The sequence below is a fragment of the Triticum dicoccoides genome, chromosome 1B (assembly GCF_002162155.2).
Source record: "Triticum dicoccoides isolate Atlit2015 ecotype Zavitan chromosome 1B, WEW_v2.0, whole genome shotgun sequence".
NCBI lineage: Eukaryota > Viridiplantae > Streptophyta > Magnoliopsida > Poales > Poaceae > Triticum > Triticum dicoccoides.
In genome coordinates, this window is record NC_041381.1 from 56,705,992 (window position 1) to 56,714,419 (window position 8,428).

Sequence of the window (8,428 nt, forward strand, 5' to 3'; positions counted from 1 at the left end):
GCTCTCTACCTCTGCCTCGGCATGCATCGCCGTGGTCGCATCGCAGTCGCCATGCCTGTGGCGCTAACATCCTCTGCTCCCTCCTTGCCATGTCGGCCGAGCTCTCTAGAGCGTCCCTGAAACCTCCTCTAGCTTATTTAAGGCACCATCGGCCTCCTCCGCTCCTCACAGCTCCGTCCCCTGCCTCCCACGTCCAACAGAGCTAGCCCTTTCTCCTCCTTCCGCCGTGGTGGTCGTCGGACTCGGCTTGATTCCGGTCATCCCGAGCCTCCTCCTCCCACCCTAACAACAACACCACCTTCCCCGCTCTCCGGTGATCCTCCCCACCATTCCTCCTACCGCCGGGGTGCCCTGAGGCCGCCGTCTCCAAGAACGGCTGGTGCCGGCCATGCCTTTTGTTTCCTGGTGCCGCAGCCGCCGTGCTCCTTCCTTGCACACAGGAGGGCTCTGAACGGGTGTGACGGGGCCTCCCGAGCCCACCGGTGCTCCCGCCCCGGCCGAAAACGGCTGGAGCCGGCCGGGCCCCTCACTGGCGCCTCTCCTGTCCTCCTCTATTTCCGATCGGGGGGACATGAGGAGGAAGACAGCGACCGCCACTACAAGAAACCTGTTAATATGTGATGGTTCTAATCCGTCACAGGACAGGCAAAATCCGTCATGGGTTCCCATCCTTGACGGATTTGAAATCCATCATGTATATCGCGTCATAATTTGACATGGTGATGTCCATGACGGTTTTTGATCGTCAAGGATCTACCCCAGGCCCACCCAAGGCCCAAACCATTGTGACGGAACAGACCGTCATGGACCAATGCCATGTAGAGTTTTCAGTTGACCAACTGGAATGACGTGGCAGCCTACGTGGACACGATTTTTCGTCACATAAATCGTCATAGATATCCTACATGGGGTAGCCCGTTAGTTCGACCCGTTAGCCTATTTCATTCAGCCCAATTTTCAACAATTACATTTTAAAGCATGATATGTTATCCAAATCATAATGCTAAGACAAGGTATTTCCAAAGTGCCTCACTGGCACATATGAATCAATATATGCAGTCATCTGCAAGCATCTATAACATAGTAGTTTGCAAAATCCTCCACGAAATGATAATTTACAACATAGATTAATAAAATATATCACTCAGCAAAGTTAGGAAACAGTACAATCCAGTTCACACAAACAGACCATTTAAACTATTGAAGTTGTTATTCAAGTTCTTGCCATCGGCCCTCCTAATGGAAACTATCATGTCGTGCGAATTTTGATGGGCAGCACCAAGTAGCCTGGTACGCAATCATACCTAGAATATTTACAAGACCATTAGATATTTGTAGATGTGCATATATTGTAAAATAAGAAAATTGTAACAAAGTAAAAATGAATAACTCATACTCTCGAAAATTCTTAAATCTTTGCAGTGCTACAAAGGAGAATAATATAGTATCCACTACATATATGTTTCATGTAGATCCATATTAATTAAGACAACCAAGTTGTGGGTAAAAAAATTAAATGTTACGTACTTGTGCATATCATCCAAACAAGAAAAAGAAAAAGAACTGGTCTAACAAAGGGGGACAATACATACAACAGTGCAAAAGATTCGTTCAATTATCATATGTCCAATGATCCTCGATGATAAGTTATTAAGATAAAAGAAGCGATAGTTATGTGTTGAGAAAACAAACAGCCACCTACTTCTACCTTGTGTCATGTAATACATTATTTTTCCAGCCTTGTAAGAGCATCTTCAATAGACGGTCCAAATGTAAAAAAATCTAACTTTTGGATCGTCTGGGGCAAAAAACGCTGCTCCAACAGACGATCCATATGCAAAAAAAATTGGATCGCGGCCTCCTCGTGATGTAAAATACAACACCTCGTGGTGCAAATATACATCACCAGATGCATCTGGTCCAAAATCAGCCGCCACCCGCGAACGCCCAACAGCCACTTCATTTCCTTTCCCGCCCGCGCCCGTCCGCCCGCCCAAAGAACAGCCGGCCAGAATCCGCCGCCGCGACCGCCCAAAACCTCGCCGTCGGTGCCACCACCACCCCACATCCCCTCCGCCGCCCTCCGTCGCCGCCGCCCTCCGCCCCCATCGCCTCCCCGCAGCCACCCGCATGCCGCCGAATTGGGAGGCAGCCGGCGCGGGATTCAGCCCCTTCGGCTGCCGCCGACCTCCTCCCGTCGGTCGTGAGTCTGTCCATGGCCATTGCACCGGCCGCACGACGACCGCCACACCAAGCCCTCCGCCCGGCTGCCGAACTAGTCTTCGCCGCCCGCCGAGCTCCTCTTGGCCGACCTCCAACCTTATTTGTTATCATGGCCGCCCGTCCGGAGCCGACCGCAGCCTTCCGCGGCAGCCATCTTCTTCCACCGCGCGCACAAGGTGTTCGACGGAATTCCCCAAGGTAAAAAAAAGACAAAACTTGATGATTTAACTTGGGATTGGATAGTATGTTTGACGGTGGTTGTGTGCATTGTAGATGAGCTCGGTTGACTCCTCTTTCGTGGATGATTCATCGTCGGACAAGGAATTTGATTTGCATGAAGAAGAGGAGATTGCTATGCTAGTGGCCATGCACAAGAGGAAGAAACCAAAGCACGGTGGTTCCGTTTATGGTCGTGCGTTCATTCGGAGAGAACGGATTGATGCGCACAAACTGTTGGTGCGCAACTACTTTGCATCATCTCTGGTTTTTCCGGAGAATTACTTTCGACGCCGTTTCAGAATGTCAAAAGACTTGTTCTTTCGCATTTGCAATGAAGTACTTGAGAGCACCCAATGCTCAGGACACTCAGAGGCTTTTGGAGATGAACAAAGCTCGAGGGTTTCCAGGTATGCTCGGGTCTGTGAATGGCATGCATTGGAAATGGAAGAATTGTCCAAAAGCATGGCATGGACAATTCAAGGGTCGTGGGAAGGATGCCACTATCATTCTTGAGGCAGTTGCTGATTATGAAACATGGATTTTGCATGCATATTTTGGTATGCCCGGTTCTTGCAATGACATCAACGTGCTCGACCGATCACCTCTCTTTGCCAACTTAGCAAATGGAGAAGCACCAAAGGTGACCTTCGAAGCAAATGGCCGCACCTACAACTATGGGTACTATCTCGCAGATGGGATCTACCCGAGGTGGAGTACATTCGTCAAGCCGGTTGCAAAACCTGAAGGTAAGAAAGAACTTGTCTTTCATAATGCACAAGCGGCGGCTAGAAAAGATGTTGAGAGGGCATTTGGGATTTTGCAATCCCAATTTGCTATTGTGCGAGGACCATCTAGATTTTGGGATCAAAAAATCCTTTGGTACATCATGACCGCTTGCGTGATCATGCATAACATGATCATTGAGAACGAGCATGGAAAACATTTAGATTACAACTTTTATCATTTGATGGGCATTCCTGCTAACCCCATGTGAAAAGAACAGCGCATCAGATGTTTCATGAAGGTGTACAGCGAGATTAGAGACAGCGATGTGCATGACCAACTCCAGAAAGATTTGATGGAAGAGCATTGGAAATGGCATGGCGAAAGATCCGCATAGATTCATTATTTGTTTGCTCAAAACTATGTTGTATTGTGCAAAACTATGTTGTATTTGTGTTGCATTGCATCCCCTGGATCTGAAGAACTATGTAATAATTTGATATTGTGGACATGAATTTTTTTTATGTTATTTTCAAATATTTGCGGATGTACAGTGGCTGGACAGCGGCTGAACAGCAGCCGGCCGGCTGCTGGCCGGTTTTGGACCATGAATTTGGACCATCTATTGGAGTTGCTCTTTTGGACCATGAATTTGGACCATGTGTTGGAGTTGGCCTTTTTTCGGAGCTCCAAAACGCACTTTTTGGCGGTCCAAAATTTACATCTCCGGTTTTGGACCGTCAAAATTTGGACCATCTATTGAAGATGCTCTAAGTAGGCATGAATCAACAATTCTGGCATAGGTCCAGTAATACATTATTTTTCCAGCCTTGTAAGTAGGCATGAATCAACTTGTCAATATTTGACAGAATGGCACCTTTGGGTACCAACAATTTGCATAAATGAGGTTAACCAACCCCAGAACCTACCTATTAGAGCATTAAGAAATTGGATATACCCTGAATAACAATATCCACATATTGTTAACACTTGACAGTTGAAACTTAGAACAAAAAAAGGTATATAGTGAAAATAATAAAACCAAAAGGCTATGAAGGAGACAATAATGGACCTATCTAAGAATGTGTACATTTTGTCCAAGGATACATTTCGCTTGCAACCCTAAGAGATCATCAACAATTATCAAGCGTACAGCTGAAGAATTAGTATTTGACAGTAACAATAATAATAAAAACTAATAAGTGGCGATGCAAAATTACCACTAGCAGTAAGGTAACGCAATGGTGTTGAGAAAATTGCATACAAAATCTGGGCGTCCATGAGATAGACCTGGGCAAAGCATTAGCATACTGTTAAACAACTTTTGGCAGAGAATTAGGATTGACACATACATGAATTTCATTGGAGCCCAAAGTCAATGATAACACCAATATTATTATTTTCTGCAAACCAAGATCAAATAAGAACACCAAAATTTTCAAAGCTGCAGATTGTTACACTATTTCATTATTTGTGTGTGCCTTTAAATCTCTAAAGCTGCAGATTTTACACTTTCATGTTAGAGTGTCACGCCCAATATGCGATACTATCCTAAAGAGACTCGAAGGTCCCACCAAGGATAGAACCGCATATTGAAACGCTTTTGCAAGGTGGATATCATTACATCAACATTACATAATAGATGGGGATATATACAAAAGGCATACAATGCCACACGAATACAACAACATCTTACATAAGAGCACCATCCGACTACGGATGAAACACAAACAGAAACTCAAGTGACATCCACCCTGCTAGCCCAGGCTGCGGACCCGGAAACTATCCCCTGATCGAAGAAGAAGCACAAGAGGAACTCCAAAACAAGCAAGCATCGCTCTCGCGTCATGATCATCGCATAACCTGTACCTGCAACTGTAGTTGTAGTAATCTATGAGCCACGAGGACTCAGCAATCCCATTACCATCGGTATCAAGACTAGCAAAGCTTAATGGGTAAGGAAGGGGTAAAGTGGTGAGGTTGCAGCAACGACTAGCATATATGGTGGCTAACATACGCAAATAAGAGCGAGAAGAGAGCAAGCGGAACAGTCGTGAAACTAGCAATGATCAAGAAGTGATCATGAACTCCTACTTACGTCAAACATAACCCAAAAGCCGTGTTCACTTCCCGGACTCCGCCGGAAAGAGACCATCATGGCTACACACGCGGTTGATGCGTTTTAATTCGTATCTGGTGTCAAGTTATCTACAACCGGATATTAACAAATTCCCATCTGCCACATAACCGCGGGCACAGCTTTCGAAAGATAATACCCTGCAGGGGTGTCCCAACTTAGCCCATGATAAGCTCTCGCGATCAACGAAGGATATTCCTTCTCCCAGGAAGACCCGATCAGTCTCAGAATCCTGGTTACAAGACATTTCGACAATAGAAAACAAGACCAGCAAGACCGCCCGATGCGCCAACATCCCGATAGGAGCTGCACATATCTCGTTCTCAGGGCAACACCGGATGAACACTACATACAACTAAAACCAGATCTCAAGTTTCCTCGAGGTGGCGCTGCAAGTGGCTCTGGTTCGGACCAGCACTTAGAGAAGCACTGGCCCGGGGGGGCTAAAATAAAGATGACCCTTGGGTTAATTACTCCCAAGGGAAAAGTAGGTGGTGGTGAGGCAAATGGTAAAACCAAGGTTGGGCCTTGCTAAAGGAGTTTTATTCAAAGCGAACTGTCAAGGGGGTCCCATAAATCACCCAACCGCGTAAGGAACGCAAAATCCGGGAACATAATACCGATATGACGGAAACTAGGGCGGCAAGAGTGGAACAAAACACCAGGCATAAGGCCAATTCTTCCACCCTTTACCAAGTATATAGATGCATTAATTAAATAAGAGATGATGTGATATCCCAACATAATCCTGTCCACCATGGAGCAATCTTCAACTTCACCTGCAACTAACAACGCCATAAGAGGGGCTGAGCAAAAGCGGTAACATAGCCAAACAATGGTTTGCTAGGAAGGGTGAAAAGGTTAGAGGCTGACATGGCAAATGGGAGGCTTGAAGAGCAAATGATAGGTAGCGCAGCAAAGCGATAGAATGAAGCAACTAGCATAGCAATGATAGTAGTGAGATCCAGGGTGACGGTCACCTTGCCTGAAATCCCGTTAGGAAGAAGAACGAGTCCATGAGGAAGATGAAGCCATGAATACGAACCGAGCGTAGACGAACGAATCCTCACGATCGCAATGAAACGGGAACTATCGAGAAGAAGCACACAACATGGTAAACACACCACACATAGTCATGGCATGATGCTCAACCAAGTATGATGCAAGACAAAGCTAGATGAGGCTACTCGTGGCAAGAGATGATGCAAACAAGAACAACACATCAAGGCAAGTTTAAGTGAGGTCGGGAACAACATATAACAATTCCGGTAAGTCCTCATATGCAAATTTCGAAATAGGTCCAGATCTGAATAACTTTATGTTCAAGTTGTTAAACAGCAAGTTAAGATGCACCAAGATGATCTACACGAGATTCTAGTCAAGTTACATATAAAGTTCACTTAGTTCAGAGCTACGGCCTAGAAGATATGAGCAAAACAAGTTAAACATGGAATTGATGCAAAATGCATACAAACATCAAGCAAACACCTCAAAATAAGGATGTAACATGATAATATGAAACTACATGCAAAACTAAGCAAGTTTCATATAGAGCACACTCAAAAGGAGCAACGGTTCAACACATACACTCTATACAAGTTTAAAGAACAAGCTGTCCAAAACAGCAACTAGGCATCTAGCAAGCATCAAAACAATATGCTACAGCATCTCAACATGGAAACAAAAGACATGGACATGATGTACAGGTAAAGCATGACAAAACATGAACACTGGGCTATCTCCAGAAATCACTAGAACATGCTCAAAAGGACATGGCAAGATTGCATATAACAACAGTTTCAGACTTTGCAGAAATAACATCAGGTTGCAATGTTTAGAGCTATCAAACAACATGCTACAGGAACTTATCATGTAAAACAAAGGAATGGCATGAACCTACTAATTGCATAGAACCAAAGTACCTTACTGACCTAATTCCAAAGATCAACAGAAAACATGGTAGCATCCATGCAAACATGGAAAATGATGACAGATTCATACATGGTGGGAACAACAATCAGTAGACATGTTGGTGAGCTTGTACCACTCACCACAGAGCATTAGATGGCATGATAAGGCAACCAATAGTAATAATACATGTTTATGAAGCTAAGCATGGCAAGAGCAAGTTCATAGGGTGCATGGATCACTAGCAAAGCACATGGCAAAAACTGAACATAATGTTAATAGGCTGACAGCAATATTATTTAGCAACTTTGGAGCAAGATAACAACAAGCTACAGCAGGCTATAAATTCAACTATGGGCATGGATGGATAGAGCATGACATGTATAACAAAACATCCTTAGTGAACATCACCACATTATGCATAGAATGAGTTGTAGCAGCAGGTTTACATAGCATCATGTTGTAACAGATTTAGCCTAGCAAAACAGCAACAGCAAGTACCCTACTTCACGAGCTCGATGCACTCACTACAAGAAGCACAAAAATACATGGATGGCATCACTGTCAAGATGGAATGATGTAGTACAAAACACATGTAGAGCTCATTCTCATAAGATGCACACATCAAATGCAAGAAAAAATGACAAATCATCAAGTTCTGTTAACAGACAGCAGGTAACATTATATAGCACTCTAGAAATAGAGATTTGGGCTTCAAGATGGACTCAAACAAGCATGGCACAATTAAATGAAATTAAGTGCATCTCATCATGAATATTTTGATATATTACACGCACAAAACAGAGTAGCACACATGAAGTTATGGCATGATGAATAGGGCATAAAAATATCACAGGAAAAATGACGATGGAAAACGAGGGGGGGTTTGACCTTCAGATCTGGGGTTTGACCGCGGCATGGATCCCAATGCGGCGGCTGATCTCGCTGGATCTCCGCCGGAGAAGAAGCGACGGTGGTCGGAGTTGGTGGGATCCGGTGGATCCCGGCGGCGGAGGGCGATGGGGAGACGCGGAGGCCCACGGGCAGCTCCGGCAGGCGCGGAGGGAGAGGCGCGGAGGAGGCGGCACGGGGAACGGCGGACGGCGGCGCGGGGCCGCGCCGGTGAAGGGCGATGCCGGCGGGAGGCAGCGCGCGAGACCGGCGGAGCCAGCGGCGGAGGAGGGGCACAGCGGGGCGCCGGCGCGAGGTCGAGGGGAT